Genomic DNA, 21,625 nt, shown 5'->3' on the forward strand with positions numbered 1-21,625 from the left:
TGGCTCTTAAAGGGAATAACGAGTGGCACACTAATTGGTTTATGTCATGTTTCGCCAACACACACCCATGATTAATTAAGAGAATTTGTACATGCATTTTGTGTGTTTCAAACCACGCAAAACATATTATTTTTGCTCTCACCATACCAAAGACACACAGACACGCCCTAAAATCGCTAAAATAGCGCCTGTGAAAGTGTCCATCCCAGCTTTAAAAGGTCTTAACCAACAGGAGGCTTAATTGACTGGCTCTACCTAGATGCCACAGAGAAAAAAAAGACCTAGGTTGAACAATCCTAGGCAATTTCATGTTTCAAGATCTTTTAAAAACTATTGGTTTCCAGCTAATACTTAATAATAAGAGTAATGCTGCAATACTTCAAGACCATTAATAACACAAGCCCTAATTATGATACAGTATTAAATCAAAATGAAAAACACAGAGATCATTATTCCTTCTCTGAAGGTCTAGAAAGCCCAGAGGGTTCCCACTGCCAGTGACGGGTGTATGATAAGTTGAATTACATGGAAATCTTCTTTCTATTGCCACTAATGGTAGCTTTGCGACGAATGCACAAACACATAAACACATAAACACACACACAAGGAGACACAGACAGCTACACACAGCGACACACTCCTGCAGAGACACACTATCTCACCCTTGCCTGCTATAATTGTTTAAAATTCCTTCTGCTTAGCACAGTTTGCACAATGGCTCCATTTAGGCGAGTCCCATATGATTGCTCCATGGTCAAGCTGGGAAGATTATCTCATGTCTGTTTAATGGAAAATGTGGCCATCTGTTTATTTGTTTGTGTGTGTGTGTGTGTGAGTGTGTGCTGGTGTGTGTGTGTGTGTGTGCGCGTCTGAGCGAGTGTGTGTTTTGCGGACGAGGCTTCTATACACAGCTGATTTCATTTGACAAGCTAATCTTAAACACGTAAGCTCTTGCACAGCTGAACGCCCTTGAACTTTGTCTAAACCCGTGAAAAAAACCTGACGGATGGATTTTTTGAACGTTTTTTTTTTTTTCGTTTTCCTGTTTTTTAAAACAATCACTCCTGAGGGAAACGTGTATCTGCGATCTCCATACTTCACGCTTCAGCCAGCGATGAGAAATCAACAAACAAATAAACAAATGGGCTAAATGGTAAACTCTGATATTCAAATGCCCGGAGCTTGGGTAAATACACAACGCAGCGAGCGCGGCGTACTGGCTAGCTTCAGGCTGATGAGACAGACTCCTACTTATGATGATGATGATGATGTACCTGCTGAGCTCCAGCACAGGCTCAGGTGAATCACTGCCGGGCTGGAGGCATGTGTGTGTGTGTGTGTGTGTGTGTGTGTGTGTGTGTGTGTGAAGGTAACTGAAGATGGGTTAAGGAGAGAGTCAGCTTAGCCACAATTCCCAGGTGTTGCTTTAAATAGATCCCCCCCCTACTTATACTTTATTTTCCCGCTAACTCTTAGATCCACCTCACTCCCACTCACTCTGTTCACACTCACATACGCCACATACACACACTCCCCTTGCTTTGCTCTGAAGAACACCTGTGATGATTTTTGCTGCTGGAGACTCTGAGTCTGGGGGTGAAACGAGTGGCAGGACGGCTCTACCTGAACATCCTCAGAGAATAGATCCACCACTACTAACAAAAAAAAAAGACAAAGCACACTCCATACTTGAAAGTGCATGTCTCTTCCCATAAGAACGATCCTATATTTAGAGACTCCGTCCTCTTAAAATGATGCGTGGAGCTTGTTAAGTTTCCCATGGTACTTTCTCCTTCTCTTTTTTGAAAAAAAAAAAAAAAAAAAAGCGAAGGAAAGTGTTAAGAATGCAATTTATTTGTGCATTTTTTTAAAGTCACGTCCCGTTCTCTGTTCTCACGCTCTTAAAAATAAATAAATAAATAAATAAAGGTACCAAAAAGGTACAGAAAAGGGGATTCGTTGGAGCGACGCTCAAAATCCGTAAGATGGAAAGATGGAGGATAGTTACTAAACATAGTTTAAAAGTTCTGTAGTCATTAAAAAAGTCTTGTTTTTTTTCTCTTCTAAAATGGTGCATCAAAGCACAAAAAAGTCAAAGCACACTCCATACTTGAAAGTGCATTTCTCTTTCCATAAGAATGATCCTATATTTAGAGTCTTCGTCCTCTTAAAATGATGCGTGGAGCTTTCCCGTGGTACTTTCGCCTTCTCCTTTTTAAGAAAAAAAAAAAGAGAAGGAATGTGTTAAGAATGCAATTTATTTGTGCATTTTTAAGAGTCACGTCCCGTTCTCTTGCTCTTAAAAAAATAAAAGTACCAAAAAGGGACAGAAAAGGGGATTCGTTGGAGCGACGCTCAAAATCCTTAAGATGGAAAGATGGAGGATAGTTACTAAACATAGTCTAAAAGTTCTGTAGTCATTAAAAAAGTCTTGTTTTTTTCTCTTCTATAACGGTGCATCAAAGAAAGCTTAGAAAGCTTGATTTTGAAGAGCGTTTAAAGAGTTTTAGTTTTAGCTTTAGCGCACAGCCATGCAAAAACACTCCAACCACTGCCGTTTTCTGATGAAAATGAGAGGTTACACAGAGCTCCTCTGGGAGTGAGTAAAGTTAAGACATCCAGGCTATCTACTTAACACTTCATTATCCCTTAAATCTCGGAACGGGCCACCTACTAATTAATTTAATGATATTAATATGTCGCAATAAAGGCAAGAAAGCTGGCGGCGAGTACAGAAGAAATGAAAGGGGCAGAGAAAAAGAGAGAGAGAGAGGGGGAGAGACAGAGAAAGAGAAAGGAGCGAGGGAGGCAGTGAGTAACCTCTGGGGTGCCGTGGCTTAAGGCAAGCTTTCCTCCAGGCCTGGGCTCCACAGTGCATGTAATTAGAAGAGGAGAAACGAGAGGTGCACGACTTTTACATTTAATATCCGCCATCGCTCTGCCTGCACATGATGTATGTCAAGGAGAGAGAGAGAGAGAGAGAGAGAGAGAGAGAGAGAGAGGAAGAGAAAGAGAGAGAGAGAGAGAGAGAGAAAGAGAGAAAAAAGAGAGCAAAAAAAGGACATAGAGGAAGCACTTAAAGGGAAAATGCAAAAAAGACAAAAAGAACTAAACAGAAAAGTGACAGTAAAAAAAACCCCAGAAAGAACAGGGCAATAGAGGGTAAAAAAGAGAAAAAGAAGAGAGAGAGAGAAAGAGAGAACTAGCATAAATAGAGACCCCCAACACAAATAGAAATAGAGAGGTAGAGAATACATTATACGAAAAGTTTAAACAAAAAGAAACAGAGACTGCAGAGCAAGGGAAAGACAGTAAAATGATAAAATAAATGATAGAGAAATAGAGAGCAGAGTACAGACAGAGAGAAATAGAAAATCAGAAAGAGAAGCAGAGGCAGAAAGACAAAAAAAGGAAAGATAGATAAAATTGAAAAGAAAAAAGCAGAGACAATAAGAAAGGGAAAGAAAAAAAGGTAAACGAAGAGTAAAAAAACTGATAGTGAAAAGAAATAGAAAGAATAGAGAAATAGAGAGAGAGAGATAAAAACAGAACAAGAGAGTGACAGAAAGAGAGAGAGACTTGAACAAAAGGAGACAAAGATAGTAAGAGAAAGAAGAAAGACAGAAAAAAAATGATTTTTAGGAATTTTAAGAGAAATTGAGAGAAAAGGTGAGAATAAGTGAAAAAATTAACAAATGAGAAAAAACAATAAGCAGTGAGAAAAAGAGCAAAAAAGTAGAGATAAAGAGGCATTTAGGAAAAAGACAAAAGAAAAAAAAAAGAAAAAGCAGACAATAAGAGAGGGAAAGAAAATAAAGGAAGATTGTAAGGGAGAGTCAAACAGAAATAAACAGAAAAGTGACATTAAAAAGAGACAGATAGAACAAAAGAGAGAGAAATAGAGAAAGAACAAGAGAGGAAACAAGGATAGAACAAGGATAAAAATACAGAGGTTGGAAAGAAACGCTGAACAAAAAAGACAATAGACAGAAATGATAGAGAAAAAGAGAATAAGTAAAAAAAACATAAAATAGGAGAAAAAATAATGAGTAATGAGTGACAGAGAGAGAAAGAGAAAGAGACAAAGCAAAGAAGACACAGTTGAGAAACAGAGAAGCAGCTAGGCAGAAAGACAATGAAAAAAGAAAAGAGAGAGAGAGAGAAATGAAGGGAAAAGGGGAGAGAACAAGAAATCAAATGGAGATGTACAGAAAGAGAAAATGAAAAAAAAAAAAACGACAGAATAAGGATAAAATATGAACAAGAAGCCAAAAAGAGGAAAGAAGAGAGACATAGAAGAGGGAAAGTATAAAGAGGGGGAAACAGAGTAGAAGATGAGAAAAGAGGGCTAAAGAAAAGAGGAGAGGGAAAGAGAATATTCATAACCAGCAAAAAGTGTGGAAGCAGTGGTAGAATGAGAGAAAATAGGAAGAGATAAAATATGAAAGAATAGAGGCATAAAGATATAAGAAAACATAAGAAATACAGTAAAAAGAGAAAGATAGACAAACGGAGAGACAAAAAAACTCACTGAGAAGCAAAAAGAAAGGAGGAAGAGGAGAGAGATGGAGTATAAAAGACAAACATGCAATATTAAAATTTATTGGAGTGTACGAGGGGTTGAGCTGAAATCCATTTATGTATGCAGAGACTAACTCTGCACCTTGGGGTTGCCTCAGCGGAACACATTTAAATCCAGTATATGCCTTTCACTTCATCCGCTGGTACAGACGTGTCAGGTTCGTGGGCACGCTCTCCATGCTGTGTCGTCTCTAAAAGTGTCATCTTTCTTTAATTGGAGAGCCCTTGGATACCCTGGCTCAGGGGGATCAGAGCAGCCTGATGAATTATTGGTTTGGCTACACAACACTGGCTGGTCATTGTTCATGCATTCCAAGTGGAAAGTAAAGTTACGTCAAAAAACAACCTATAAATTACTTCAAGCCCAACAATCCAGCAGCAAGGCGGCTTGTGGAGATCGATGGACGTCTTTGTTTCCATAGATCATGTAGACTCATGTACTGGTTTGTTTTCACTACTGAATTTCAAATGCGCTTCAGACACAAATCAATCTCCTGTTCTCTCAGCACTAACATACTGTACGCTCTACACGCTCTATAGCCAGCCTGACACATAAAGGCAAAGTAGACAGGCATGTGTAAATATTGCCATCCATAAATTTTGTAGCCCCTTCAACCATTTTTCAACTTTTCCATACTGAAATCTGAGCGCTCCGTTCAGTGGATTGCATGTTGCAGTGTAACATCTGTATTTCTGTCCAATAAGTTTTCTGTGGTTAATCTGCACATAGAAATATTTTATATGGATGGCAATATTTACACATGCCTGTCTACTTTGCCTTTATGTGTCAGGCTGGCTATAGAGCGTGTAGAGCGTTGAAAACTGCCAGAGCTGCAGGTCAGTCCTCAGTGCTCATTCTGCTGGACCTCTCGGCCGCATTTGACACAGTCAACCATGACTTCCTCCTAACTATACTCTCAGACATGGGGATCGCAGACAATGTGCTGTCATGGTTCAGATCGTACCTCACTGGGCGCTCGTTCAAGGTGTCGTGGCAAGGACAGCTGTCCTCAGCCCGCTCCTTATCCACTGGGGTTCCCCAAGGTTCGGTACTGGGACCCCTTCTCTTCTCCATATACACCACCTCTCTTGGTCAGGTTGTCCGCTCACACGGATTTTCCTACCATTGCTTTGCGGATGACACCCAGCTATACCTGTCGTTCTCACCTGAAGATCACTCAATCTCTGCACGGATAACGCAGTGTCTCTCTGACATATCCTCATGGATGAAGGAGCATCACCTTCAATTAAATCTCTCAAAGACTGAACTTCTGGTTATACCAGCAAAACCATCTTTTCAACACAACTTCTCTATAAGTATTGACTCTCTCTCTCTCTCTCTCACCGACAAAGGTTGCTAGGAACCTGGGTGTTCTGGTTGATGACCAACTCTCCTTCACGCACCATGTGGCCTCAGTTGCTCGGTCCTGCCGCTTTGCGCTCTATAACATCCGAAAAATTAGACCGTTCTTGACGCAACAGGCCACCCAACTCCTGGTACAAGCGGTCGTCATCTCACGCCTCGACTACTGCAATGCCCTGCTAACTGGCCTCCCGGCCTGTGAAGTAAAACCACTCCAGATGATCCAGAACGCAGCAACACGTCTGGTCTTCAACCAGCCAAAACGGGCACATGTCACCCCGCTGCTCATTGAGCTCCATTGGCTACCAGTTGATGCTCGCATCAAATTCAAAGCTCTTACAATCGCCTACAAGGTGATGACAGAACAGGCTCCTTCCTACCTGCACTCGCTCCTGAAGGCTTACGCTACCTCCCGGCCGCTGCGCTCCTCCAATGAACGTCGCCTCGCTTTGCCAAACATTCACACAAAGCAATCCAGACTGTTCTCATACAGAGTTCCCCAATGGTGGAACAAACTACCCTCCACTACCAGATCAGGAGAATCTCTCGCTATCTTTAAGAAACTCCTGAAGACAGAGCTCTTCAAAGAGCACTTACTCTCTTAACACCTCTAACACACTAACTACTTCTAACCTCATTTCCTTCTTCCCCTCCTTCACTCCTCTATCCTATTATTCCCCTTTGACCTCCTTTTATCCCTATCCAAAGATGTTTTACCTTTAAACTTATTTTATATTGTACTTGACTATTGTAAGTCGCTTTGGACAAAAGCGTCTGCCAAATGTAATGTAATGTATATATTACACTGCTGATACTTGAGGCCTAGTTGTCTTATGCTTGCACTAATGAAGCAATGTATCATGGCTGAGCGACGTCACACTTTTGTTCTGTTGGCTCCTTTCCTGGTCTGCCTTTGTTTCCTTGTTTCTTTGACATGTTCTTTTTAGCACATAGCCCTAGCACTGTCTTGCCATTAGTGTTCCCACATGTGTCTCATTTGTAGCCCAGCCCTCTTGTTATCTTCCACATGTGTCCCTTGTCTGTCTCTGTGTATAATATACTGTATGTATACGCTCCTTGTTTCAGAGCCTTCTTGCTCCTTAATGTCTTTCAGACCAAGTGTGTTGTGAAAGATTCCAAGAACTTTGAAAATGTTGTGATGAAACTGGCTCTCATCAGGTCCACTCTAGGAAAGGAAGAGCAAGAGGTACCTCTGTTGCACAGGATAAGTGAATCAGAGTTACCTGATAAGAGCCTCCTAAATGCTTTTTTTGTATTTTGGTTTGTTTAACACTCTGAAGTTACTACATGACTTATGTGTTTCTTCATAGTCTGGATGACTTCAGAATTCATTTACAATGTAGGGAAAAAAAATAAACAATGAACCGATGAATGAATGTCCAAAATGTTGACCAGTACTGTACATCTGCCCCTGTGCAGTTATGGTGCCCTGAAATGAAGAAGAAACTAAGGTAAAAACGAGGTAAAAAAAAAAAAAAAAAACATGTTGTAATTTCAACAGGGTGAAAGCAAATTGCATGCATCTGGAGTGAGTGTGTTTGTTGTGGGTGTGTTTTATGTGTTTTATAATTGTAGAAGTGATATATTTACATATTTCATATGCCATCATGTTTTGTGTTCAAGACATTTAAAAATGTAAAAAAAAAAATGTGTTATGCTTACATCCCTTACACAGCCATACCAATTTTTATATGGGCTAGAAATACAGTACATGTCAAAACTGTATATAAAAAGTGTCCTGTTTTATAATTAATTAAATATATAGTTTGCAAAAATATCTACATTGTTTGTTATTTTTATTAGACATCCACATATCCATACATTTCTTATATGAAAGTCTCCCAGAAAATCGGACCGTTTTTGAAGTTTTGTGAGAAATTATGTACAATTTGCCTTTTTTTTCTAACTATTTGTGCTGTTCCAATCTACAGGGGTTGGACAATGAAACTGAAACACCTGGTTTTAGACCACAATAATTTATTGTCCCGATGGACAGTTCTGGTGGAAACAGGAGAGTTGAGGTGCACATTGTATTCTGCTGTGATTTGATCAGCCGTGGTTTTATGTTTGTTGGATACAATCCGGGTGAGCACCTGAACATCCCTTTCAGACAGCTTCCTCTTGCATCCAGTTAATCCTGTTGGATGAGGTTGGTCCTTCTTGGTGGTATGTTGACATTACCCTGGATACCGTGGCTCTTGATACATTACAAAGACTTGCTGTCTTGGTCACAGATGCACCAGCAAGACGTGCACCAACAATTTGTCCACTTTTGAACTCTGGTATGTCACCCATGATGTTATGTGCTCTTACCCTGCTAATTGAACCTTCACACTCTGCTCTTACTGGTGCAATGTGCAATTAATGAAGATTGGCCACCAGGCTGCTCCAATTTAGCCTTGAAACCTCCCACACTAAAATGACAGGTGTTTCAGTTTCATTGTCCAACCCTTGTATATAAAGGAAATAAACATGTCCATGACAAAACGTGTGTGAGTGCAATACTTTTGTGGGAGAAATACCTAATTTTCTGGAAAAAAACTTTTGTCATTGCTTGTATACATTGCATTTAATATGTGTATGGATTTCCAACACCTTGTGGAAGAAAGTATTAGGTTTTTAGCTGTTTTAAGAGCAAAGGCAAGTCCATACCCAAGCTTATAGTGAGTCATTGTCCACAATGTTTTAATGGTAAATTGTCATACTGCTTTTGCATCTAGTGCACATGCATATAGCTTGTTTATTCTGTCTTGAAAATCTTTGTTCAAGAAAAGGAAAGAAACTTCCTTTTCATAGCCTTGGTTCTAAAGAGAGTGTCTGTAGACTTCTGGACATTCTACTAATGCTAGTCTTAAAGCACGTTTTAGCTTAGAGTGTCTCTTCTCCCTCTTTGATCTGGAAACGTGCCGCCATTAGTTTAACAAGGGAATTGTAGACCATAAGGGTCTCTTTTCTAAATGAAAGTGTATGCTAAGTAGTGTTTTCCTGCTTCTACAAAATGAATCCCGACAAAAACATGTCTTTCATTCTCTTCTATCTTCATGATCCGCGGTTCAGAACACTAGATAGGAGAAGAGCCACAAAGGTAACCTTGGCCCAGGTATAGTCAAATGCAGAAACCCGAGTTATATAGGCAGATTAATATAATCAAGGCTGCTTTATTTTCTATATGCAGCCCCTCTGACCTAAGGATATGAATTAAATTTCCTTTGCACAGGTTTGAGGAGGGATAAGAGCGATTGTCTCAGCGGAGCAGATAGATAAAACAAACTGGGGATGTATGGGTTACTTGTGTGCATCTAGGGGTTGCTTTTATTTTTTTTTTCTGTATCCTTAAAGGTGGATGCATCAAAAAATGTCCTTGATGTGTCTGCCAACTCTTGAATCAATAGCGGTAATTTGACCTGCTGAATGTGAAAGCTGGAGAGATTTTTCTTCTCGCGTAAGTCTGCAGCTTCTGCATCGCAAACATATATTTAAAAATCATGTAAACATGTAGCGTACAGCCTTGGAGTTTACAGGTCTTTAATTGGCAGCTAGATTTTAATTACAGTGCATAGATTTGACTAAATCCGATGTACATGTTCTCGCTTTTATTATTTTAAATGTATTTTTTTTTTTTTAAAGAAATAGACAGCAGTTTGGTGAAATGGTTGAGATATGATAATTTGTTGCGAAGTAATATGATTAATTTACATTGGGATTTTATTGTATACAATGTAGTATGGTGTATATTTTACTATATTGTATTATACACTATATTGTTTATACAAATATTAAATCAGTTCTTTTCTTTATTTTTTGAGTTGTAGGGCCTTAACTATTTTACTGATCTACGGCACATCCTTCGATTGTGTATCACACAGCTGAATTCTCTTAATTAATCATGGGTGTGTTTTGGGCGTAACATGAAATAAACCATCATGAAATAAATCAGTGTGCCAGTTTTCATTCCCTTTAAGAAGCACGGGTGCACTGACTTTGGCGCGTTCGCATCTTAACAACACAGCGTTTTGTGCTTCACAGCAAAGGATACTGACCTTCATTTTAATGCTGTAAAAGTATGCCAGCAGCTCATTTAAGGGAACAGCAATGTTATTTTAGTCTTTATTCTGTTTAATGTTGAGTTAAAAGTCGGGTTTGTGCCCTGCAGCACGTCTGTCTGAAGCGCTGGGCTTGTGGTGTACCTATAGGAATGGGCTCTGATGGTTGACTGTTGTCAGGGTTTTACTCAGTCAGTGGTGCAGCTGTTTTCTGATGCTAAAATAGCAACACGCCAGAAATGTACCTGAAGACACTTCACTTCCAGACCACCACATCCATCAGTGTAGATTTATTCCTAAACTCTGACACTACTTAAACAGCACGGGTGCAAGTTGTGAAAATAAACTGTTGATGGGGTTTAAGATAGCAAAGGGCATCGCGACACACCTTGGGCGGGGTGTATGATTGGGCCAATAGTCTTAAGTTAAGCTTTCTAATGTATATGCTATTAAATAAACGAGAAAATAGTTTCTCCCAGAAGGCTGACATGATCGATAAATGCTTATTCAGGCTCCATTTTCCACAATAATGTATAATTTTAGTTGTCAATATAGTACGAAGAAACAGCTGAATGTTCAGTGAAATGCTTAATACAGTATATGATTATTTGGTAAGGTAATATGATTCACGTATATTAGCATTTCAGTTTATACATTGTTTAAACTTTTGTAGTTTATACAAGTGTATAATTTCATGAAATCATCTAATGATTATGCCTAAAATTATTGAAACATAACTTGAAAAAAGATGGGCAACCCTTTTAAAGGGAGAGTTCATCACACTAAAAGCATTTTTTAAAAGTATCTATGCTTGTTTTCTTGGGTTCAGAACTAACCACAGTTAGTTCTGAACTTGCAATGTGATTGGCTAAAAGGCATTTTATGAGTGACATTATCAGCCGGTAATGCACTGTAACCGAAGCTCTCCATGTATTGCTCTGCCACATACAGATAACCTAGCAACGATGCAGCGCTTACAAGCCAAACAGCGCAGCTACAAACAGAGCAGCAGTGGAACTAAAACAGATTGTATTTTCTCGTCCTCTTTAACTCTTTAAAATCTTTGAGTGATATAGACAGTGATGATGGAACTGTGGTATAATCACGGCAGTGCCAATATTACACGTTATACACCGCATAGACTTTTTTAACGATTGTTGGCTGAGCTTGACACTAACCATAAACTAACCATATACAGCATTAACCATATCCCAACCATTTCTCTATCAACCAGTTATCAGTTATGTCTGGAAAGAGAAACACATTTTTACGTTAAAAACTTGCACTTACATAAAAAAAATGTGCTTTATTTATACTTGTATATTTATTTATTCACGAAGGCACATACTTAAAATAAAATATCTCATAATACTAAAGAAAATAACTGATTTCCCCCCCCCCCCAAACAACCTTATTTTTGGAAGGGCTCACATACAGAAAATGACAGTATTGAACAGATAGCTGAAAATAGGCTTCAGATGGCCGCTTGTTTAGTTTGTTGGGTCTGATCTGCTGGGTTTGATCATCTGGGGCATTTTTTTAGCATCTTAAAGCCATACAGTTATTATACAGAAAGAAGCTGCGACCAAGATCACTTCTTCATTAAAGCAGGAACGCCGGTTGGGCGAGGCTTGATGTCCCGAAAACAAATGATGACAGGCCTGAGCAGACCCTCACAGTGACATATTCATGTACTCGTCTTTGTACTTAAAGTCTGGAATCTTGTCATCTGTGTCTCGACACTGCGCTTTACAAACAGAAGAGCTTTATTTGGAGGGGCCACGACTCGGCGGAGGAAAGATTCTCTCTTTATCTTTTTTAGGAGCCAAAAGAGCTTCTTTCCACTGGAGTGAAATATACCAAAAAAACAAAAAAACAGACTCCCCAGAGAGTCAAGCTCAGCCAAAGAACCGCCATAATGTATTCCATACCCATTTCCCAAGTAAACATGCATGAATACAATAAATTAATCTAATTTTGCATCTTATACATTAAATGCATTTCATTTTTAATGAATAGTTAGGAGTGTATGATAATAAAAAAATATATATGTATTTATTATGTATAAATGAGCTTTATTATATAGCCATGCATTGACCTTTAAATCAGTTATTTTGGTAACACTTTCTATGAATATCATCTCTATAAGACTCTCTAACCACATTCATAACACATTATAATGCATCCATAAGGCTATAAATATGTATAAAATGCATAACCCATTATAGCCATGTTTATTAAGCATCATAACATGTGATCATAATACATTAAAAGCTGTGTTTATAATATATATATATATATATATATATATTAAAATAGTATATAGCTACCGTTAATAATATAGTTAATATAGTTAATACCGTTAATAACTTAGACCTGTTATAAGTTGGAAGATTTTTTAGCCATAATACAGTCTGTAAGCTGTATATAAATTTGTATATAAATGTGTTTCTTGGTATCATTAATAGCTGTGTTATATATGAATTGAAAATTCATAATAAAGCACAATGTAGGCTTTTTAATGTACTCTTAACTTCTGGTAGGCTGAAATGATCAATATATAATTATTCAGGCTCAATTATTTGTATTTTTTATTTTACACAATGAGAGTACATTCATTAACAGCATATATGACAAAACATCTCAACTTATTAGTCACTGACATGAGTTAAGACATTATTAATCATTATATATTTTTAAAACTAATGTCTCAAGTTCATTATTTTTACAGCAATCTTATGCATTTAAATTTAGTCATAGTTTAATAATGTCTTAACCACAGTCAACTAATAATTATTTGTGACCTCTTTTGTTAAATAATCTTGTTTAAGGTGTGTTTGTAATTAAAAACAAAAATCATTAAACTTAACATTAAAGCTAAAAATTAAAGTTTAATGATTTTCCTTAAATTATTATTTTTTTTAATGATTGAGCAAAAAGTCTTGACAATTGTTTAAAAAACTGTATGTTTTAGGTTAAATCAGCAATACAATATACCAAGTTATTTAATTAATGTTAGTTTTTTGTTCGTTTTTCAAATGATTTTTTTTTTTATGTAAAAAGGCTGACCAATGGACACTCAGGAAATCAATTAGGACACACCCATCACACCAGAAACCTGTCAATATTCATCACAGAGAGGCGTGAAGAAATAGTTTACTGCTGCTGGAGTTTCTGCAAGGCTTTTGGAAAATATTTTGGAGATATTTTGTTCTGTGTGATAAAGATAATAGAAAAAAACTCAATCAATTTGATTGTGCTTAATACAATATATATTTTTATTATTATTAACACAGCTACTTTTTATGTAATTTCGTTTATCTAATCTAACCTTGATTTTGACATTTCCATTTTAATATTCAACATTAACATCTTGAGTCTAAAGAAGAATAAAATGTACAATTAATTGTGATTCATGACAGAATATTCTTGTGATTAATCTGATTAATCGATTGAAGTTATTCTCCCAAGAAGCTAATTTTTCTCTCTTTCGTTAGACCATCCTGTTAAAACAGTTTTTTTCTCTCTCTCTCTCTCTCTCTCTCTCTCTCTCTCTCTCTCTCTCTCTCACACACACACACACACACACACACACACACACAACAGAAACAGCCGATCCACCACCATCCTCAACCTCAACCCTTTCAAACCCTCACAACAACAAAAAACAGGCCAACCGGGAATCCTGTATATCTCGGGTAACTCCGCTGAGCTGAGACAAACATTTTGTAAAGCTGTCAATCAAGCACTATTTCTAGCAGTTAAAGTAGTGTTATTTTAGTTATTCCTGACAGCTTACTTCAGGGGTTTCTCTTTCTGTCAATAGTCCATACAAAGTCCAACAGCCTGGAGTAGTCTGAGGAGTACAGCAGTCCAAGTTCAAGTCTGGATTTAATGCTGGTTTAACAGTCCAGCATCCTTCTTTAAATCCTTCTTGAACTTTTACAGTGAATTTTCTGACTCTGTCAGGTTATTGTCACAGTTCAGATTCTTTATTATGCCATACAAAAAAAATACTGTATTTTTCGCACTACTAGGCACAATGAAGATACTTTAACTTTTAAAAAAATCGCCAGTGAACCTTATAGTCCGATTTGACTTATGTATGAATTTTACCAGTCAGGTTGTAAGGAGCAGTAAAGTCACTCTGCTGAAGTACAGTGTTATGCAGGAGTTTCAGTTTACTTCTCAAGCAGTGTTATGCATTAGCTGCTAAACGCGCTAAGCACTAGCTCTTTTGCTGTTTAGAGGTGAGTATTATCAGAATGTAGCCTGCTGCTAACCCTGGCTAGCACTGCTGAAACAGCTTTAGCATTAGCCATTAACCATGCTAAGCGCTTGCTCTTTTGCCATTCAGAGGCAAGTATATCAGATTGTAGTCTGCGTGTTTAATGTGTTAAAACAAGCTATGTGGGATGAACCACAAGCTGATATCGCCCTGGTTTACCAGAGCACACAGGGTTCCTCAGTGTAGCGCTGTCAGGCAACATTAGCCGTTAAGCACGATAATGCTAGCCGCTAATGCTGTAAATAAAGGGAAGTAAACAAAAGTGCTTTTCTCACCCAAATAAACAGTTTTCAGGAGAAAAATCGATGTGGATTAACATCCAGCCCTTGTTTGACTTTAAAATATAATGTTTTTTTTTAAGAATTATAAGTTATGAGACTTAAAAGGGACACATGGTGATACCCCTGTTCCTTACTAATGTTGCATAATGTGTCTTATAATCCAGTGCACCTTGTGTATGAAAATAGACCAGAAACTAGAGATTTATTAATAGTGCGTTTTATAATCCAGTGCACTTTATAGTGCTAAAAATACGCTAACCCATAACCGATAAATGCAGGAATGTCAGCAGTGAAGTTGCCTACCAGTCCCTTTGCAATTGATTAATGTCTCTACTCTACAACTACTCTAACAGGTTGATATTAAATACATGCATTTGCTTGTATCCGATATTTCTTTACAAGTAATCACATTTTAGTGAATTATTTTCAATACATTTCAATAAAGGTTTAGCAAAAAGTTTGTTTAATCATCAATTACATTTTGTACTGAGGCAACAAAAGTCATATGGTTAGGCAAAAAAAAAAAAAAAAAACTTCAAAATGTAATATTGAATCTGAATCTGAAAAAGCTTTACAAATTTTATTTTAACAGATCTGTCAATTCTCTGTTAAACAACTGAAATAGAATTGAATCAGAATAAGAACTGTTACTGTGGCCCCGCTGCTCCTCAGGCCGTCGCCACTGACCCTGTGTTCTGCTGTCCCCTCGCTGTTCTGTTCATTTGACCTAATTGGTGGATCAGCCAGCAGAACCTGCTACAAGGTCCACATCAATCCTACTTACCCAGACTCCAAAGTGGCCACTCTCAGACTGACCTTCTGTCAAGGCAGACAGATGTATGTGTTGAGTATGAGTGTGTGTGTGTGCGTGTGTGAATGTGCGCTTGTCAGTTAAGTTTAGAACCAGAAGCATAAGGATTTACAATAAAAAGACTATAATATGAATTGTTCCTCTGTTATAATACATGATTATATAACACAAAAAATAAATAATATAATGTCATAGAGGCAATGCATATTTTTATTTATTTACTTTTTAGAGTATGCCATAGAGACAGTATGTTTTTTCGGTTAATGAAGAGATTTTTAGTTGATGTCCACTTAAAAAAAACGTTTCTTAAAGTAATTGATTGATTCACATTCACAGTCTTAGGTTCCACCAGATGAATCTTTTTTTTTTTTTTTTGCTGTACTCCTATGTGTTAGGAATTTGGTTCGAAAGAAATTGTGGATTGGCTGGGAATTACCGCTGATTTTAGAGTTATTTAAAGATTTATTTTAAGAAATGTATTCGCTTATTTATTTACAACTCTATCTAAAATGCTCTTTTTATACCCAGTTATATAAACTAGTTGTAAATTACTCCAGTCTAGACAGGAGTCTAAACCAAGAATCATGTTTTTGCTACACTGAATTTATTTAGCTTGGTTAGTTTTGGTTTTACGACACAATTTTTGTGCTTCACACAACAAAATGACCCTCAGATTCCTAGTTTTCCTGTATTAACCCTTAGAACCCGATGGACGGATTTTGTGTTCTCAGCTTAATTACTTAGGAAAACCTTCGCACATAAACATATTCCATATATGGCTAGAAAGGGCAAAACTTACTTTTTCTAAAAATAGAAGTGACATCCCATCTTCAAGAATACTTTTGGGAAAAAACACCTAAAAAAATCTCCTTCAAAGTAACTTGTTTTATGCTTGCATTATAAACACATAATGAGTTGTATGTACATTTACTTTCGGTCTCTGTGTAAACTGCATGATGTCATCATTGCCACAAGTGTTGAAAAAAATAATATTTTCAATTTGCTTTTCCCTAACCAATATGATTTCCTTCTAGTGCTTCAACCATATTTATATGATGTTTCGAACCAAATAATATCAGTAAATGACCCAATTTATTTATTTATGTAAAGTTTTTTGCATATAGTTTTAATTGTTTGTCCTGAATTAAGGTGTTTTTCTCATCATTTTGTGGAATAACTCTTTATTATTATATTTGTTATTATTATATGCAGCGGGAAATAAATATCTAGTATAGTAAATCAGTTTGGTTATTAGTTGGAATATTGGCCATATTGGTCCTGATCAAAATACTCAAAGGTCTATCTGTCTATCTATCTATCTGGTCCTTCCATTGCTTTACCCAAAGAAACCGAAGTTTCCCCTTCAAGAGTAATTCAGGAAGCTTTATTTTACGATACCTTGCACATAAAACAAATGGCTGTGATTAGTTATACTCAGCATGGGAGCATGCTGCTAACTGACTAGGACGTTAGCATGATAAGAAACGTAACACCATGTCTCTCAAGCAGAAATACATGTGTGTGATATCTAAAGAGAGGCGCACAAAGTTTCATCAGTGCGGACGGCTTGGTGGTTATGACTCACAGATATTGACACTAACAAGGCAGGTTGCAGCAAAAACGGCAATGAGAAAAAATGACACGATGTCGCACAAGACGCACATCTAAATGCAAATTGCAAACCTCTGCCTGAATGCGACGTGGTCGGGATGTGGCAGAAGCGATCTTCTTTCAAACGGTGCTCGAGTGTACGTGTGTGCGTGTGAGAGAGAGAGAGAGAGAGAGAGAGAGAGAGAAGATGTCGCATGTCGCTGCATCAGTCACACTCAAATGTGTGTCTACTATAGCCTTGCCAAACAAGGACGCAACATCTGCCACAGAGAATCCCCTATGTACCCAAAGGAAATGCCAAGCTAGATCCATTTCAGAACGCTTCGGTTAGCGGCGAGGGAGACTAAGTGACAAACCGACTCCAACGCGCGGGGACATTCTGCATCTCTTCTTCTTTACCTCCTGTCTTTTTGTCCTCCCTCGCCTCTATCTATCTCTGTGAAGAGCGCTTTAATTCTCTCCCTTCCAATCCCCACATCACATCAGTTATTCTACATGCCGGTCAGACCAAAAGGATGAGCTCCCATTCTGTGCTTCTTCCTCTCTCTCTCTTCCTCTATCCCTCTCTCTCTCTCTCTCTTTCTCTCGGTGCAGACACAGCTGTCGGTGATAATCTACTTTTACATCCCCCTCCTTAGTCCCTGATTGATTGAAAAATTGCGAAACGGAAAGATATGAAATGCCCACAGACAGTATTAGGACAGAATGGGGGTGCGTTTCAAACCACTGAACATTAAACGTCCCTGAGAGAGTACGCCAGCGCGCGCGAGCAGCACACCCTCCGCTCTTAAGTGCACAGCCCCATTAATTGCCATTCAATTTTCATTGTCCGTAAATGCATCAGCGCTGTTCAAATAAAGTCCCCCGAGGAGCGTTAAGTCGGAGCCTTTCAGAAAGGGGGGAAAGTCTCATTACGTATCTAAAGAGTTAATGACATGTATGTGGAAATAGATTGTAAAACATTCTTTTCATTAGCACTATTCATTCTCTTCTAATAGAAATCGTCAGATAAAAAGTTGGTGGCGAAAGTGAAAGTGCTGTCAGGTGCAACCTAATATGTGGAGTCCATGCAATAGATTGAGTTCCCATAACAACCAGGGTCTAAGACCTCCTACTACAGCCACTATAGTACGAAGCTTTTAATTATTTTTTTTTTAAATATATTTTCTATTCTACCTTAAACACATTTCCCTTCCACCTTAAATAGGCGTATATGTTGCATTAAGCTGGTAGTACTGTATATATCATCGCTGTCCAATAAAAAAACAAGTATCTCCAAAACAGCAATTTAACAGGAGAGAGAAAAAACCTTCGAAACTTTCAATGGAAGTCAATGTAAAAAGTGTTTATTTCAGGCCATTTTGAAAAGTTTCTATTGGTCCGTTCTTTTCAAATGATGTAGTAAGCTAAAAATCGACAAAAATGGACATACTTAATTTTCATTGGACAGTGACGATATGTTAAGTGCATAATGAGTTTTACACCTTTCTGCTCACGTTGTTTAGATATGACCAACAGTTATAGGTTCTTATATGAATGATCTGTTCCACCTTAAAAGCTGAAAACACTCAAAGTTCAAAGTGCCTAAAAACGTATCTTCAGCCTAAAGATTGTGTGTAGCAGAAGCAGCATTGGGATAATAGTTGGGATGATGAATTAGCTGCATTAAAGGTGGAATGTTAAATTCAAACAGTTATAACAGCTTCACATGAGTGATTTACTAAAACATAGAGCTGTGGCTAATGAGGACGCAAGCGACGTGACCAATAACATGAGTAAGGCAGGCAGATGAGAGGCTACAAGGAATGGAATGTTCCACTTTAGGGGTGTGTGAAAGTGTAGTACATTTGGATTTTATACATTAAAATGTATTTGTTAACAGTTACCAAAAATATAATACAGTTGAGTTGTGTGTAGGTACCATGCAATGAACAAACTAAACAAAGATGTGCTGATAGTTAGGAAAAGTTAGTCGTAGCTCATTTTAAAGTTTTATAAAGGCTTTTGGCTCTAGTGATTTAGGTGCTGCTGCTGTTTATTCTGTATTTTCTTGTTTGCAGTGTGCAGTACCATCATTGGTGTTCTACAAAAGGGTCAGCAGAAGCCTAACCTGGCGAGATGTTTAGGGCTCCTCCCCTTTGATGACCTGGAAAAACATCCTGCTTAGGCCAACCCTGCACTTCCATTGCTCCATGTTTTGTTTGTTTGTTTGGATTTTTACTGTTTTGTTCATTTTTTCATCTTTCTTATCTGCTTCTTTGTTGCCCTGTCCCCTTGTTATCTTCTCCAGGTGTTCCTTGTTTCTTCAGCCCTATACATAAACCCCATGTTTTCCTTTGTTTACGGGCATGCTTTGTTTTACCCAGTGTTGTGCATAGTTTGACTCTTCTTCTAGCTGTTATTGTTTGTTATCTGTATTCTGTTTCATTGACTTATGTTTATGTTAGTGTATAGTTTTGTCTATCTAGTCCTGATTTTGTTTCTTTTCTAGTCTTAGTGTTATTACGTTGTTTGTTTTAATATTGCTACTAATAAAGCCCACTCACACTTCCACTTTGCCTCCAACTTTAATACTACTACTACTACTACTACTACTACTACTAATAATAATAATAATAATAATAATTACTTAATTTCAAAATGATATAAAATCCACTTGTGGTATGACTGGTATGTTCATTTGCATCCTATGCTGTAGACAGATACACGTAACAAGTGGCATCACACAGGTACAGGAAGTAGCTAGATGATTCTCTGTGCAGCGGACAAGTAGCCCACCGGTACAGTATGTTCTGCAGAGAAAAGTAAGCTTTCATCAAGTCTCATAAAATCCTGAATGCCTTTCGTGACATATGAAAATTTAGCTTCCACTCAAAATCTGTGAATTTATTCATTGGTATGACTCGCTCCTACCAGCACTTTCTCTGTTCCCTTTCTTTAATAATGTGAACGTGAAGGACAGTTTCCTGAGAACACCCTACTTTTACATGATGGTGATGATGATGATGATGATGATGATGATGATGAGATGAAGTTACAATTATATAGCTTCTTTGTAGACACCTAAGGCACTTTACAATCAAAATCCACACTTAAACATTTACACTCGGCACTCAACCATCACACACTAACTACCGTCACTGAATCGGATGCTTACTCTTAACCGGAAACAACCGTCCACCTGGTGGACTGCATCAGGCATTGACCCAGAACAGAGTGTCCATCCATTGCTGGGTATACATTCTTACACACATTTACACACATACACATACATACATACATACCATGGCAATTTAGAGTACTCACTTTTTCAGGAAACTTTAGAATAGCCAATTTACCTGAAATGTTCACCAGAAGAAACATGGAAACTGCACCCAGATAGGGACTTGAACCCAGAACCCAGCATTAAGAGGGAAACTAATTTTTTCTCATCTGATTGGACAACTGTGACAATGACACTGAATGTAGCTTCTTAATTAAGTGATTTTGAGTGCCAGTCCTTTTGTTATATCATCTCTTGCCAGTGAACAAAATAAATAATAATCTCCATTTTTGTTGATTTGTACTTGCAAATTTAAACACATGAACTGTCTCTAATACTGATGAATGGACCAATAGACATTCTCTAAAATGACCTGAAATAAACTCTCCTTTTATTGCCATTGCCGTCCATTAAAAGTTTAAAAAAGGTTTTATCTTTCTCCTGCAAAGTTGCTGTTTTGAAGAAAGATTATACATATTTTTCATTGGACAGCAACAATACAGTGCATATACCAGTGAGCATACACCGAGTGATTATTGCTCTTTACACAGTCCTTCTTTGCTCGAGCTTTCAGTGTATCTTCCTAACTCATCTAATTATTCATAACCTCTCTGTACCTTAACAAGCTCACAGCTCATTACTCGCATGTTTTCTTGCACTTGTCTGGAGCAACTACTGAACCGCATGAACATCAGCCTGGTGTAAATGAACAACAGTCTAGGGTAAAAGCTACGGAGAGTCGTGGATTGTGTGTCCGATGGAAGGAAAACGTGTTAAAAATAGGACAAGCGGTCTCCCTTACATAACAGTTTAGCAGTTAACACAGTGCATATTTTTGCAAGCATTACATTTCAAGGTTTCGTGCAGCGACAATACATTTTTCATGTGACTTAAGGAGTGCTGCTTTCCCCTGTGAGCGGAGCGTTAGCTGTGAACCTACTTTACCTCCTGCAGGAACTGCTGTAAGCTGTGACTTCCAGCAGGTCAGTGTGGAGGAGAGGAGGCCTTGCTGTTATAGGACTTCAGGATATAAGTAAAAAAAAAATACAATTTAATAAATGAATACAAATGTTCACAATAAAGAGAGACAAAGAAAGACAGTGTGTAAGACTGGCGGAGGAGAGGAAGCCTTGCTGTTAGACTACAGGATATAAGGCAAAAAAAAATAAAAAAATAATTAATTAAATAAAGAGAGACAAAGAAAGAAGGACGACATACAGCTCTGGAAAAAAAGAGTCCACTTAAAATGATGAGTTTCTTTGATTTTACCTAACTGAAAACCTCTGGAATACATTCAAGAGGAAGATGGATGATCACAAGCCATAAAACCAAACTGACCTGCTTGAATTTTTGCACCAGGAGTG

This window comes from Astyanax mexicanus, chromosome 8, assembly GCF_023375975.1.
Source record: "Astyanax mexicanus isolate ESR-SI-001 chromosome 8, AstMex3_surface, whole genome shotgun sequence".
Classification (NCBI taxonomy): domain Eukaryota; kingdom Metazoa; phylum Chordata; class Actinopteri; order Characiformes; family Acestrorhamphidae; genus Astyanax; species Astyanax mexicanus.